General features: G+C 39.4%; 1 protein-coding gene across 2 annotated transcripts in view; it reads right to left on the bottom strand.

The window, feature by feature from the left end:
• Positions 1-16,267, bottom strand: part of tbl1x (transducin beta like 1 X-linked) — a 33,467-nt gene extending 17,200 nt beyond the window's left edge. Inside the window, exons 1-2 of one of the 2 annotated variants that reach the window (XM_036540264.1) lie at positions 16,159-16,267; positions 15,030-15,390 (exon numbers count right to left, since the gene is read on the bottom strand). The gene's annotated coding sequence lies outside the window, so the exon portion shown is untranslated. Of the gene's footprint in view, positions 1-8,081; positions 8,112-15,029; positions 15,391-16,158 lie in introns of those variants that run through there. The other variant, XM_036540265.1, reaches the window with a different exon arrangement.
• Between the last annotated feature and the right edge of the window lie 942 nt (positions 16,268-17,209).

The raw sequence follows: 17,209 nt of genomic DNA on the forward strand, positions 1-17,209 counted from the left end.
ATAATGACACATAAATTCATGGAATAAATTTAAATTCATGGATTTGGAAAGAGGAGTAACGACGCTGATCATTTATGTAAAATGCAAGATTACACATACTGTCTTAATAACAAATGAATGGAATAAAAAGTACATTTTTCTTTGTTTGATAATGGAAAATCTGAACTATCATGTAAACATCACAGTTCAAAATGGTTGAGTTTAAAAAGTAACCAGTAAGTAGGCAACCACTTCAAAGTCCTGCTGTAGTCTACTGGATTGTTTGATGGAACAATACTGGCAATAAATTCCCCACATTCTTTCCTGGCATATTTATGTGTGTGTGTGTGTGTACACGTGCAAAGATTGGAAAGGTCAATGGTATGCAAAACATCCCACTAATTGTGGCTACAGTTTCCTTAGGAAGGAGGTCCTCCTAGAATCTCCCTAAGCTCCTACTAATGTCAATATCAACGCTAAGAATTAGAAACTAAAGTGGAAAAAATGGTATGTCTACAACAGAAACACAAGACACAATAAGCCTAAACTCTCTCTAGCTTTATGCCAGTGGAACAGCAGACTGTACAAAAGGCTAAACTTTTACTGATGTATATAAGAGAAATGCTGTTTCTGAAAAGTGTTGACGTAAAAATCCCCTGATTAAGGTTACCCAGATGTCAGAAGTCTCCTTGCAATTCCCTGTCCTTTACGGTGTCCCTCCTGCAATTACGGTAATCATTAGCGTTTACTGCACAGTAACTGTGATTACATTACAACCCCTCTGTCATCGCCACACCACCGACCTGTACGCTATTCACTGGGGCTCACACACACTTCGGTGTCAATGAAGTGCTTTTCCTCAGAGAAGGTGTGTAAGTGTGAGAGGACTTAAGTGAATGCAGGGCTGGACAGCAAGGGAAATTCTGCACTGCCTCACTGGGGCAGTACGTTGGGAAACTTGCTAGCCTGCAAGCAGCATTGTCTGAGCATTGTCCCAATAGCATATGTGCACATGTGTGGACATGAACATTGCTTATTACTGGTATGATTTTTCATTGTTGTGGAGTGCAAACATGTTTAAGTGCACACCTCTTCCAGCAGCTCTGTTGTGAGGTAGCTGCAAATTCTAGACGGATGGCGCAAAGTTACTACTTGCTACAAGTACCACTATGACCAAAAAATGGTTAAGGATATACAGCATATACCATAAACAGGATAAGATAATATATTACATTATGATTACATGTAGATATTTTAAGTGCCATTCCCATATAGCAATACAGTCAACCCCTGGAACACATAATTAGCCAGCTGTTGCTACCATCTGAAGGATCATCTGAAGGATAGCAATGGCCCCTGATGACTTTCTTTCACCTTATTTTAGACATTCAATGCCAATGCCCCGGTCCACAACCCCCGTTTAAAGCAGTGTAACATGCAATCACCTCAAATGAAGTCTGCTCTTCCACACAGTAATTTTGTCCAGTTCAGCAACACCACTGTTATCAAAGTTGACAGTTATTTACTGTATCAAATGCCCTAGGTTTTACACCAATTTAACTGAACCAAAAAAAAAAAATCAAACCTGACTCTTGACAGGTGTTACTTGTTCCCTGCAACTAAAGAGGGATGAGAGTATGGAGTAGAGGTACTTTTGGTGCTATCATACCCAGCCATCCTGGGTGCCCTACTTTAACATTACAACTCGGACTGTCACTGTCGCACTGTCACACCACTGCTGGTCCTCAGCATGCCCTATGTCATCACACAAACTCCACTTACAGATGCAGCAAACTTTCCATATGATTTCATACTTAATTCAGATAACATCCAGTAGCAAATACCTCAAAAGCTCCAAATCACGAAGACTAACATACATGCATGCACCCACCCACACACACACATACACATGATGTAGAGTAATGTTTCTGCATACCCGAACTTCAGTATCAATATTGCTCTACTTGCAGCATTCCCATAGGATGGGATAGCCTACAGTGTATGCGCAGTTGCCAAGCTTTGCTTGGATAAGATTGGGAAACTATGTAAAAGAGGAAAATCTCACACAAAAAGAGCTGATTTTTGCTAGCAAAGCTCCTCCTAAACTCTATAAATAGACCTGGATGCTTTGTCTTGAGGGACTCAAGGACAAGCTATGCATTTCCCATTTTCCCACTCCCAACAAGTCTTTCAAAAAAAAAAAACAAAAAAGAAAAAAAAAAACAGGAAGACTGATGGCTCACGAAGCAAAACAAGATCAGATCAGTCACTGAGGACGATAAGATACTGCACATACCTAGGTTGGGCTGGCACTGAAAACCTCACACCAAAACAAAGCTGTCAACAACCGCAAGGGGGCTGGACAACATTCCGGAACGTCATTATTATAGCGCTACATAAAAACAAAAGTGGCTTACATGCAAAGAAAGCATACTTGAATGCATACTCAAGTTTTACATATTGGGTCCCTAAATCATGATTAATAGTCACTACCAGCCAACTCATGTTATATCATTTAAAAGTGCAGACATTTCTGTGCACATAAGGTAAGAGAATGTGTTTGTAATGTTATGACACATGGCTGAAAGATGTAGAAATTTTAAAACACTATATGAATACACCAATTGAATGTCAATCAATACTAAACTGTATAATGAATATAGGGCTGAAATGGTGACACAGTTGCGGTCCATAGAGTATAAACAGTGGAGGACCCACAGTTTAGAAAAAAATAAAAAAAAGAATTGCCAAGACACTCATAAGTCCTTTTGTATTGCCTTTATATTTATCCACTGCATATATAGTGCAAATGACCTCCCCTTCTGTTTGTTCACTGTTGGTTAGCTACAAGACTGCAAAGTTTCTGTAGCACCAGAGGCTGTGTGGCACACCCATCCTGGGGAAGTATAACAGTATGTAAAAGGTCTCTTTTCCAATACACCTCATTCTAATGGTCCATTTATGCACTGTGACACATACAAATTCCCTGCTTATAACTCAGGAGGCCAAAGTGGGTATTGAAATTTAACGGATGAAGAAACGCTTTTGAGAAGCACAGACACTGTGGCAGCATCTGACCAAAAGACAATTTTCCATTTCCATCCTAAAAGGTAGTAAGTCAGTGGCTGGATTTTGTCAGATATATCCAGTGAATCACAGCTAATAGTTGTTTTCGTTATCAATATATAGAACATTTACACCAGTGAGGGGGAATAAATTATTGTCCATACAATGATCTGCGTCTACATAATTAAGAAATTCGAGAATATATGCTGAAGCAAACAAAAATATGTGAATTAATGTTCTGCTAAAATGCCCTGGTTACTTCTGTGCAGTGATTCTGAATGTCGTTTATGTCGAATAACACACACACCAGAAAATAGTGCTTTGAAAAAAGCAAGGGAAAAAAAAACAGGCATGTTATGTCAAAGACCCCACTTTCTCCTGAGCAGTCACCTCCTGACAGATGTGCAAACAAGGCCTGGAAACAGCAGCCATTTTCTCCTGAAGGGCCCTGCTGAGTAAAGCCTGCCTTTTAAGCCCATGGATGTGCTGCAGACAGGCGCAGGAGGGGGAAGGGAGGAGAGAGAGGAAGCGAGAGGGGGGAGGGATGAGAACTAAACAACCACTAACAGACAGCCACCATGTCCCTCTCTTCTCTCTCCACATTCTTTTCCCTGGCTACTCGACAACTCACTTAACATCCACAGATGTACACTGGCTCTGGGAATTGGGGGGTGGGAACTGGTATAGGCAGGGAATGGATGGGGGTGGGAACTGGTACAGGCAGGGGGGATGGGGCTAGGAACTGGTATAGATTGGGGGATCCCCATTTCCACAGGAATTGATTCATTCAGTGCTGGTTAGTGGTTTTTCTATCACATGTGGATGTTCAATATCTACTCCAATTTTGACTACCTTGAGGGCAGGAATGTGGTATAGCGCTCAGGTATGGTAAAGAAGTTTAATGCACAGTACTGACATCCAAGGAGCTGTTTCTTGGAGTTGGATGTAAATGCATATTACATCAAATATATGCAAACTGCTGTTAACAAGGGGTTCTGTTTATCAAATATTATCAAAAGCTTACATCCATGCGATGTGCGCAAGAGGATTTATTGACACGGCATTAGATTATAAACATAATAAACAAGAGGTAAACAGTCTGTGTGAAAACGAAATGGCGGAGATTGTGGTGAGATAGCAGCACCAGGAATAACCTCTCCTCATCCGCGCATCATCGCGGATGGCTGCTTCTGGCTGGGGGCGACGAATCGTGCTCAAGTTCACTCCAGTTGTCCGTACCACGGCGTATGTCCTGACATCACCGAAGTGCCCTCAGTTTTTTCTAATGCAGGCATGCCCATGTAGATATATAGTTCTCTTTCCACACTATTCTTCAAAGATGCATTGCTGAGATTTTTTTTTCCCAACAGCAACACAGACTCATTTTGAAACCAGAGAACCACAGTGGAAAGACACAATGACAGTTATCACTCTCGTTTCTGTTCCGTTCAAATGTCAACCATTTCAACACGTAGCGTTTCCTTATTCGCATTTAACAGCTTTGTCTATTGAAGTCATCCATACAGGTTAGTCTTTTTTTTTTTTTTTTTTTAAAGAGGGTGCAACAGGTCTAACAGATTAATCTGACCCGGAACCTTTCAGAAAATGTTTCCTTTTAATAAAAATGCGACTAATTCAATTAGTTCTTTCTTGAATAACATATTTATTTTAATCATGACATACCCTACCAATGAAGTGTCCACATTTATCTGTTCATGCAATAAATTTAGTTCCACCTTTGAAATGAAGCATTGCGGTGAATTATGATTCAAAACAACTACAAAGGAGCTGGCAGTTACTGGGAGGGTTAAGTATACTGCGGTACAAAACAACGCTTCCCAGGTTTAAAGTTAGTACCTACCAAACTGCTGCTAATTTTGGCTTGTGGCCAGTATACAGTAACTGGCAATTTTACAAGCCACACCAGCGAAGCTCTCCTTCACAGAGAATATGATTCTAGTGACCCAACCCTGCAGGTTCTTCTTTTCCTCCACAACATCAGAGGAATATGTCAGCTTCTCACCAACTAGTCTTACCATCAATTAAATACCTTAGCTAGTAAGGCAAAATATTAGCAAACCACCATTGGTTAACAACTATAGGAAACAAACACATATCACGTTTAGAGACACACTGCAGAGTATCTGAAAGTGCTCTTTGCAGTCTGTGGAATTTCCAGAGTGCAAGTATCCGACCATTGTCTTACTTGCCAGAAGGGAAATTCTATCAATGCTCATGTTTTAAGCCACTTACAAGTCGGTTGGGAATGTACCATGAGCACAAAACATTTGTTAACACCACTACACAAGTAAACCTTTCAGGTAAGTGTGAGGTAAAGAAAAGCCTAGAAGAAACATCTTCCAGTTAAATATTGATATTCCCATTCTTAGTAACGTGAAGTTTGAAACATATTTTGGGAAGAACAGAAGATGCCTTCCATGGTGTATGAACTAGGCCAGTTCTTAAAGCCCTGCTACACAGTGCTTCTGATGCCCAGCCAGCAGGTGTCTTGCCAGAAGTCACAGCCATCATACAGATTCATTCTGAGCACTGTGAATGTGAGACAGTAATACGTTTTGACTGTAGTTCTGACTCAAAAACAACAATTTTCAAATATATGTAACTGTCGCCTTACAAAACACTGGAAATAACCAAGATAAATGTTTCCATAGGCAATTCTACTAACATTAAAATAGTTACACTGATCTAACATTCTAATACAGCCTTGCACAGACTTGAAACATTTTTAGCGATGAGTCAAGCATACATCACACAACATGACTATGACAACAGTTACACGCAAAACATACAATAAGCCTTGACTGGCAGCACTGCTCCATCCCCACAGGAGAAGATGGCCTGAGAACAAAGCTATTCTCAGGCTTCAGCAGGAGGATATCGAGGCCAATTACCGCCTCTGGAGCAGGCCCTCGCGATTTTAATCCATCACGTTATATTTGGGTTGTGTGTCTCCAAATCTCCTGTCCCCCGAGAGGAAACAGTGAAGCCACAAAAGATACGCTGTGGATCTCTTGCTCGCATGATCGTTCATTTCAGTATGTTCATTACAGATCTTGGCATTCTGTCTGCTAAATCGCTGCAATGCGAATAGTGGGCTGTCTCAATTTACTGATCTGTTCTGGTGAGCCGCGCATTGGCTGCCATGTGCAGAGTTCTCCTACACAGCCTCTCCAATCCACAGAGTGGCTACACTTGTAATGTGCAATACTCGGTAAGAAAGCCTTATGCTATCATAACAGATCTAGGGCCTCATTTATGAAACATACAGTATGCTCGCACATATTTGATTATGAACTGTGCTTACGCACATTTCCCTGCAAAGCGAGTGACTCATTAAAGAGAAAAGTGCACATTTATGCATCCTACGTGTTTTAATGCCTTGTGGTTTAATAATGTCACTGTGTGGTGAGCCTGCCCAGCAGACAGATACAGAGGACAGGATGCTTACTTCTCAGTCTGAAGAAGGGTCGCCTTCTTTCCTTTTGGTGCAAAACTATTCATGGTTAAACCTCAAGGCATTGTTTATACGTGCTGGAATTACTTCTCTGAATCACATTACAATCACAAGGGCTAAATTTGGCCCTTTTCTGTCTATTGCTACCCTTGTTCAGAGAAGTATGTCATTGACAGCAAGATAACCAATCACCTCAAAGAGACCTTACATAAATGTAAGTGTGGAGTGTGGAAGGCCAGTTATAATCAGTGGGAACCTTTTCAGATTGGGCTGTTTTGGACATGATCGCAAGCTACATTTTGCATACATTGCAGTTGTGGATCAGAAAAAATATGTCTTGCACATATACATGAATACATTTATTTCATGTTATGATTATCTGAACACAGGACATGGTCCTTTCATATTACACTCCAAACAGTATATATATGAATGAATATGAATACAAAAAACAACAATATCACTTATTGTATTCACCATGATTTCCCAGAAGCCATGAAACTGTCATAAGGAGGGCTGATTCACACCCATAGGCCATCTGCCAAGCTACAACAACAGGTACCCATACAGTAAAGTCAGACACAGACAGCTAATAAGGCAACAGATGCTCTCTCTCTCTCATACATATTATATGTGTATTGTATGTATATTATACTATTATGTGTATATGTATAGTATATTATATATATATGGTGTTCAAGGTGTTCTGCAGAAGTAATCACAATGACCCTGAGGTATGAGTCCTTCTGAACATTTACTTCCTTACCATTTCATCTCAAAACAAACAGAATTTGAATGCAATTTCATAGGTCCACACAATAAATGCCCCAACAAGGATCATTTTGCATCTCCTTATAATCACCACCACCACCACTATCATTGTCATCATCATCATCATCATCATCATAATCATAATCATAATCTTCTGCTTCATCTCAATTTTCCACCCCATTACATGAAATCACCCAGTTACTTCAATAATACATCTCAAAATCAGTCTGTCCTATTTGGTTTACTTGAAATTATGATGGTACAATATTACAGGCACTGGTATTGCTGCATTGATGGACCAAAATATCCGGTCAGAGGGTTTTGCTTTGGCAGCTACAACAACTAGTGTTCAGACCCACTGAATGCGTACAAACTAAATGCAACAACTGTTTGCACCATTGGCTTAAAGCCATGCGTGCTGTAGAGCGCAGCTGCAAGACTAACACAGCGGCCTCTTCTGCCACGGCAATTAAATTATCCTGTAAATTCAACATCTACTACACAGTTCCTGTGGTGCACAAGTCAGGACTGTGCTTCATAAAAATGCTCTGTTTAATATCCAAACCACTGCAACACCAGGCAGTTATCAAGCATGTTTTCCACATTTCAACGAGTGACAGTTTAGCCTCTATGCTACATTCTCGTCGTAGCAGCAATCCTTTCCGCCATCATGGAAGTCACTGTTAATATTTTCTACAACAGAAGTACCAGCTTTATGATCTGTGGTCACTAAACAATTTGATAATTTAGATATGAATAAGACATAATTTAATTGCAATTTGCTTTTTACCTGTCTGTACCTTTAATGTGGTGTGTGTTCATGAAAACAGTCAGCTCCAGACATCATAAAATTAACCACTGTTGACCTGGTGGGGAATACCGGGTTTGCATGCAAGTGCTGGACATCGGAAAACTGAGGACTTTAGTCCAAAACATCTTCACTAGATGTGACAACTGCAGAGTCACTTGTCAAGGTTAAAGATTAACTAGTCCAACTATAATGATTTACAATGATTTGTATAATCCCAGAGGTGATATATCCTAGATCAATAGGAAAACCACTTTCAGTGTACAACAAAAAGATAAGTTTATTTGTGTGTTACTTCTTTCAAGCTACTCAAAAGTACAGAAGAAACACTGGGCAGGATTTGTTTTCAATTGTGCCACTTTTGTATGTGAAACCATGTGGGCAAGTCTGTTCATTATAAGTCAGCAATATACTCCTATATTTTGTTGGCAGTTATAATTACAAACGTGTATGTACTGGCATATGGAAGATTCAAGTGTAGCTGTAAGAAACTTACTATGTGCTTTGCGTGTACTGAAGGCATTTTTGGTAGACATACTTTGATTGTGAGATCTACTTTTGTAAATGTGTACACACTACTTTATGATTTGCAAAGTGCACAGTGTAGAAAATGCCCACTGAATAAAATAATTGATGAATGACATGACTGATGAACAAATATCTAGAATGGGACACACAGTGAAACAACTATGCACTTAAAGGTCCAGTTTCGTTTTCCAAGAGGCAGAAAATGGTAAAACAACCATATTGTTTGCAGATAGAGGTACAGGATGATAGAGGTACAGGACTGGTAGGACAGGCCTAAAATAGTAGAAATGATTTCAAAACAGCCCAGTGTTTCAAACTGTTCACATGAACTGAATTCTAACTGGCCTGATTACAGGCAAAAGACCATGATGGGATATTGTGAGCTTATCACATTCACTATATATAGATCCATATTGTTACCTGTAATGCTATGCAACTTGGACATGGCATAAAACCTGGCTACACTGAACTGACAGCTACAAGGTGAACATGATTACATTTCTGCTACCCAAAAAGGTCAGGCCAATTCTGAACAATATTATCTCAATTCCAACAATTTAATAATAATAACATAAAAAACTTTTTTTTTTGTGGTGCACAACTTCCGTCAGTCACACTACACTGCTCAATCCAAGAGTATTCAGTTAACCTCTATCCTCATTAGCCTGGTTAACGGCACCCTCCAATGGGACATTTGGCTCTACGATCACATCCACTGTGCCTATGACTGATGTTACCTGTAACCTGTAACTGGCTATAATTAATACTGTACCTATAGGTTCAAAGAGATGATATCAACCATTCAGACAGGAGAGACTAATGGTGAGATGAAATATTAGGGGGCCCCACAATGGAGGGTTTACAATGATGTAATGAAGCAGGATATTTAAGATGGAGAAGCAGCTGATGAAGAGGACACAGAAGACAGAAGTCACACTGTTGTTTGGGTGTGGTGTATGTCCTGCCAACCAAAGCAGCAAACAGCCTACCTGCTATACCAACTGTGACAGAGGACGAGTGTGCCCTATCAGAGTTGTCAAAGGTCAGGCAATCTCTTTACAGTTCAACAGAGAGTAGCCAAGCATCTCAGACAACTTGGACAAACCCTTTTTTCGCTGACACAACTGGACCAAAGCCAATTGGTTATTCCTTGTGAAACTGCATGCACCCATAACCTCTTTACACTCTACTAATCCTTTGGGGAGAATATACAGAACTGGACTAAAGTTTATATAGGACGGCTTCTGCCAATCAAGAGAAGCAGGGGGTCAACAATGAACATTCCAGACCAGCTACATAACTTCTTGTTTGGAAAAAACCCAGTGAATATTATTAGTGTCCATTTTACACCAGTTTCTAAAGCATTATTGGACAATATCTGTATGAGCTTCAGAGATCACAAAGACAACGTTTTGCCAAGTTTCATGACCTAATTCTAGGAAGGACCTTGAAACTTTGATAACTCATCAACATGTCCACATAAACACGTTCAAAGGCACTCAGAAAGCAAAAAAAACTGGTGTCATGGTTGGGGGCAACCGTTTCATTTGTACAGTGGGATGGGCAGACTTTAATTACTATTCAATTGCTGACAGCATTTGGCTCTATTACAATACCTTCAGGAATCATGAGAGAGACTATCAAAGAGGGAGAATCGTGAGTGTGAGGATCAACAGAAGGTTGAAACCTTGTGGTCTGTCCACAGCAGAAAGCACCTTATCCCTCCCAGCTCTTGTTACAACATAATGTGTCAATAAAACAGCTTCACATGGCATTCTGAGAAATGCTCTGAATTTAATACTGAACCACCCACAGACAACCCCATCAACATCACTTCTGGGGGCTAATCTGTAGCAAAGGAAAAAAAAGACAAACAGAAAAAGCGCAGCTCCACTGCACTCTGAGAACAGCGTGATGGAGAGACCTGTCTGGAACATCATGTTCCACATTGTCCTTACACCAGTAAAAAAAAAACAAGATCCAAGTCTTTCAGGATAAGTGGTCACTAGGTTTGTGTAACTGATAACACAGTTCATCTGAGAGTATGCACTGTATATCCTACAATGTAGAATTCAAATACATCCTCTATTGATGTCAATTTATGTCAATAATTAATCCTGCTGTACAAACAAAAGCTAATAAGTACATAACCCTGTGGTATGCCTAATCTTTTCTGAAATGCAGGTTAATTGAAATGGAATGATTATTGAATGATATGCCTATTCACGTTACAAAGAAGGCCAAGACATCACATTTTTACATGCATTACCCTAAAAAAATGTCTACCGAAATGACAAAACAATGAATTTGATTTTTACCTGAAGAGCACTGGACAATGTCAACACAATCTGAATGGTGTATTCTGGAACTGTTATAATGGCTCCTGTATGAGGTATGAGTTCATATTTCAGTAAATGGTACTGAATTCTGACACTGAAATTTATTATTACCCCATGTTGATTATTTTGGGAGTTACATATCGAAATGTAAAACTGACTCTGACAACATGAATGATTATTTTGCCTTTTGTTCAAAGAGTGTGGATTTAAAAAAAAAAATCTAATCCTTGTTGATAAAGAACAAAAAAAATCAAAAGGGGTAGCATTACAATAACTGTTACATTGACAACTATTAACTGACAACCATAACCACGGGCCTTCTTACATATGTATATGCATGTAAGAAATGCAAAACCGGGGAGCTGTTAGCCACCCCTACCACACACATTTTATAACTCTCATAGCACTCCTGCCTTGTGTAGCTAGCTAGTAGCAGCTGAACCAGCACTGATTCTACACGCTTAAATATACAATTAAAACTATCACACTAACTGGAGTTAGCATTCACATCAAATACTCAACATGTGGTGCTCCTAGCTGGCTTATTAACTTTCTGAATTTAACAAATCAGCTCTTCAAAACTGAGTTAAAAGGCTGTGGGCAGCTACTGACCGTTTACTGTCAAACTGTTTTTTTGCCTTACAGGGATATATGAACCAATAAACTTGCAGGCTGCAGTAGATCATTCATTTGAAGTAGTTGATAGCTGTCTGATAATCTATTACTGTTAGCTATTCAATGTTTCATTAACTGTCAAAACTAGGATGTAGAATCAAATTTGTACATCAATTTCAAAGTGTAATTAGGCAATTTCTACTGGAACTATGTTGTAGCATTAAAATGTTTCCATACTGTAAAAAATGTACACACTTTAGCTGTAAATTACTGTGCGCACTATCAACCAGTCAGAATCAGTTATTTGTCCAGGCTGTGGTATACATCATCTTAAAGCTCCTTTACAAAACAACAAAACAACTTAACAATCTGCTCCACAATGCACAGAGCGTGCAAGGAACACCATAATCATAAGAATTAAAAAATTCATAGAACTCAGTGCATTCCATTCTCAGCATCTGATATGTCTGAACCAGTTGTTGCCTGCATTTATCAGATGAAATGAAGGATACTGATATGCAGACACTGCATTTTTTTCCCCCGGTTCTCCAGCCCTAGTTGTCACAAATCACTATTTAATTTAGAGCAGGAAAATGGATTCTCTGTTCCAGAGAGGGGACAGTTTCCTTAACAACATGTAGTCCTCTGTTTCTCATGGCCCTGGCCACTCACTTCTAAGCTGTCTCATTATATATGGCCTGAAGGCAATGACAAGGTCAAGGCACAGCCAGACACAACAAGGACCAGAATTGCACCCGTCCACAAATATTGTAAATCCCAACACCATCAACCTTGAACAGGCCTACACTGAAATGTGTGTTATTTCTGAACACAGCTGTTGACTGACAATTGGCCAGTAGCCCATGAGAACTGTTGGGGTGTGATAAGTGTATATCCAGTATCTCAGGGACAGCTAAAAGTTGCCTCAGACCAGCAAAGAAAATCTGACTGTATTTCTTATTATTTAAGAATGTCAGAGACTCCCCTCCACTTCCTGCATAGGGAGGAATGGCTTCCTACTCAACAGACCAGTCAGCTACAAACTTGCTCAGCCAATGAAAAATGCTGAGACATGGGATTGTAAAACACACCTGAATATTCACACAGTTTACATATCTACCAGCACCATAGGCCAGTCTCTGTCAACACAAGCCATCTTGCAATGCTATTAGTTATCATACAGCACTACTTATATGAACAAAGGATATGCCTGATAAATCATCTCTAGACTGCTGTTCCAAATGCTTTCCCTCCTGGGCTGAAGTGACAAGCCATCTTCTTATCCAAGTAGCTACACCGCTTATGTAAAAAATAAGCTAACTTTGTTCTGATAAATAAAAGCTCATACTAAAATGTTTAAGTAAGAATGATTAAACAAGAATATATTGATTGATTGATTGATTGATTGATTGATTGATTGTGTGTGTACAAAACAATGACTGTCGATTATTATTCTTCACTGAATGAATACACTGAATGCATTTTTGCTATAGACAGAATGATGCAGGATACAGACTTGCCTGACAGATGGCTGGCCCTGTGTAGAGAGGGTTTGACAGAGCTTCTCCACTCTGAACAAACTAAATGACATCACATTTCACACAGAAATGTACATTATAGCACAAACGGACACATCTGATATATGCTTTATTTTGACTTACTGTAAATCTCACATGAGTATTTATTTCACTGAACACCCCCATTGAAAAGCACTGCCAGAATATTTGACTGCCAAAGAATACTGTAGTTGCTACTGTTAAAGCTAAACTAATGCATGACCTATACTTACACTGCCCAGTTTGCAGGTCAAACAGTGCTGGATTTCCTAGAATAAGACATTGTGAAATTAAAGTCCAAGATATTTAAGATGCTTACACATTTCTAACTTGTTGCAAAAACATTCAGCTCCATTATTAAAGACTGCTAGCAAGTTTCAAGCTAAATCAAACCCTAACACCAATTACCATACCTTGCTTTGCCACAGCATGCCTATTCTATGAAGCTGTGCACCATCCCTACCCTATTAACCCTTAACAAGCCTATCTGATTTACCCACACCTTTATATGACAGCTCTGTCAATCCTAACCATACTTGCCATCCCTGTTCACCTTTACCATACCACAGCCTATATAATATTGCTCATCATATTTGTTCACATTTGCTTTAGCATATCATATAAACTTTAGTATGCTCCTTACCATATTAAAACACAACTATTTTTCCAATACTGCAATCTGTAATAGAAAAAGTTCTTTCGCATATATGCTAGGCTTCCCTTACAAAGCTCCACCGCAGACCTATTTTGGTACATTTACGATAGAGGAAGTTTACTGTAGTGAACTGTATTTCCACAGTGAGCGCACAAAAGCTAAGAAATCAACAAAAAGAGCTGCTTACACTCTGTGCAATATTTAACAACGTTACAGAAATAGCAGATCCGGTTATACAGCTCTAAGTTACCCCCATCTGCCTCTTCAACAGGTGATAAGATGCAAAGGGTCGTGGCAGCCTTGCCCTTTCTACAGCGTCAGATAGGCCTGTTGTGGAACCACATTTCCTCCACAAACACACTGAACACACACTTTGGTTTTTTTTTCTCTCTTCAGAATCGTTATGTACGATTCAACGAAATGGGTTGCTAAACAACGGCTTTAATGTCAGTCCTCGTGTTTACATCATAACTATGGCGAACTTCGTGTGGGTGTTAATGTTTCACATACCTGAACTAATTATTCGACTGATTAAAGAAAGTGGTCGCACAACGATCATTTCGGTCTTATACTTAAAACAAACTTCACTTGTATATGTTTCTTGAACTGTTTGCAAACATTTCCACGCCAACTCCATTCTAAAACGCTAAGCTGCACACAACGTGCTACAGCCAGCCAGTTGAGAAAGACACTGGTGCAGTCTTGTGTTTCCCCTTACCCTCCCCCACTCCTGCGCCTCGGAGCGATCTGCATGTGCAATGTGCTTTATGGCTCTTGTGTAGGAAAATCAGAATCATAATCACAGGAAATTACTCAGAAACCATAGTAGAAAAAAAGACCTGATAATACAGAGGCAACGATGCACGACATTTCAGCAAGGTGCTTTCCTCACACAGTTGGAGCTAGTTAATGCAGGGTTACACATATTTAACGTTATCATTCTTGCTAGAAACACAAGGTTTTGATGACGGCACTTGTTTCTATATATTTGTAATAATGATCAACACATGAAAACCCTCGATTAAACATGAGTGGAATTTTCCAACACTGACAAGGGGAGTATCCGTGTATATGTTCCAAAACAGATACACACACACTAAAAGTAGCTAGCTGGCTTGCAAGTACGTCTGCAAGAGCATCAAAAGTAGTTTCTGAACGGCACCGTGCCATTTTATTGAACAGAAAACCCAGAAACGCCGTATGAAACTTCGTAAGAACGATCAGGAGTTCAACTTACCCTAGCTACTCAGATAGTGTGCTCGCGTGTGTGCTAAAGCCACCGCTTTCACCTCTTCGAGGAAAAGAGCCTCCAACTTCAGTGAGCCCGTGTAGACTTTACTCCCATATTATAACTCGCCTTCTTATTCCCGTGTGTTCTTGCTGCTGGCAATCCGTGCAAACAGGGGACGAAAATGTAGGCATATATCGCCGATTGCCGAAACGCTAAAGTTCAAAGTGGACTTGGATTCGGAAGGGGCTGATATTATTGGCGGAGTTTTTAGTGCTTCTCTGTGTTGCGCTACAGGAGACAGCGGGAAACACTCGCAGCCTTGTTAAAGAGAGAGAGACACTTGGAGACAGGAGGCATCGTCAGTGACCTACAATGGAAAAATCAACAACTGACCTTAAACCCGTGTATTTAAACTGTAAAATACACCACCAGTGAAACAAATACAGTGAACAACGTTAACATTACATTTCGATTAAAAAGAAATTAGGATATAGTATTTATAACAGGCAAACCTGCTGCTTTGTTCTTCAACCTTACACTACAATGAACAGTTCTGCACACCCTGTTTTAACATACCAAGCTAATTTATTTTGTGAATATACAACACTTTTATAAAATTATGGATAGCCTACTAGACTATATGTATTCTGTATAATATTGAACGGAATGCATCTGACTTTATATTATAAGAACGCCTGCTACAAAATGTTAGCCTATGGTGCTTTACCTCCTTGCAAAATAAATATATATATTTTCTCAACCTGTAATTATCTAAGGTTTAGTGTAATTATTCTAAAATGGCAGGGGGTAGGGGTGGTGGGGGGAGGACATTCACTGCTTCAATCAATTAAAAACCTGTGTTATTGATATTTCTACAGGTGTTTCCAATGATGTTATTATACCACAAACAGAGGAACGTAAAAGAACAATTAATATTATTTAAGTAGTTCTTCCCACTAAAATATGAATCAGCATAACAGATCTTACACTACGTTCAGCATACATGGCATTGCATTATGATCTTGTCTTTTAATACTTATTTTAAATTATCATCTACGGAAATTATAATGCACATTTAAATTTATTGGAGGCAACAACTGCAGTGACTTAAAGTCTTAGAATGATGCAACGTTACCTTGGATCTGGCCTCTGTGCTGGATTCCCTTCCCCCACACTGTCTGCGCGCGCTGTGTGAGCTCTGTTTTTTTCGCCTGCACGGTCACATTGTGGTTGATTAATTCTCCTTTCGCCTTGCTCAGTCATTCAGATTTGGAAAGTAAATAACAAGTTGACATCATTACAGCCCTGCATTAGTGTGACACATTCCTCTGGTTACCGTGCACTTTCGAGTAGCTGCGCTAAATGTGTAAATGGGGGCAGAAACTACAGCATAGTTTATTCAGTGGATTGATCTGGATACCACTGTTGTGAACTATAGCCTACTTGCGAATAATGAGTGCGGCTAAAATACCCATTACACATTTTTATTGGTGTTTCTAAAAGCATTTTTGTCTATGATGTCTGCGTTGTGCTTATGCTCTCGTTCTTGACACAGTGAGTAGGAACCATTTACAAGATTGGGTCAAATCAAATTGTTAAGCCTCTGTCACATCGAAAACAACAGCAAACATGACCGTGTTTCGCCTGCTTTAAAAAGCTGGCTCTGCTCTCCGGCCATCTTCCACGTCAGAGACTATTGCAGCAAATTGATGGTGTGGTACCATCGTATTCCACGTTGTAATGCTGCCTCTCAACCCTCTTGTGCAAGTGCACACATTTGTGTACTAATAAAGAAATATTATTCAAGATTTAAACCATTTTGAAAAATCCTATGCTAATTTCTTTCTTTAAAGCACAGTGTTAAAAAAATAGCTCTCCCGACAGACTGCTTATTCCTGTAACACAAGTCATTTTTAGCCTTTCAGAGGCAATATTTACAGATGTACAACTCCATCCAGAACACACACTGAAATATATGACAACCCCAAGGAACTACATTCCAAACCTATTGTAATGCATCTACATTTCTGGCTAAATATAGTGTCTATATTGCATTCTACAGTCTTTGTTTGAATGTATGTACTTACCTTTATAAAATATATCTTTAGGGACAAAAATCCTTTTTTAAAAAAATGTGATGATGTATTGAAAAAATATATTGTAACATTAATTTTTATATGAGGTGT

The sequence above is a fragment of the Megalops cyprinoides genome, chromosome 11 (genome assembly GCF_013368585.1).
Source record: "Megalops cyprinoides isolate fMegCyp1 chromosome 11, fMegCyp1.pri, whole genome shotgun sequence".
Classification (NCBI taxonomy): domain Eukaryota; kingdom Metazoa; phylum Chordata; class Actinopteri; order Elopiformes; family Megalopidae; genus Megalops; species Megalops cyprinoides.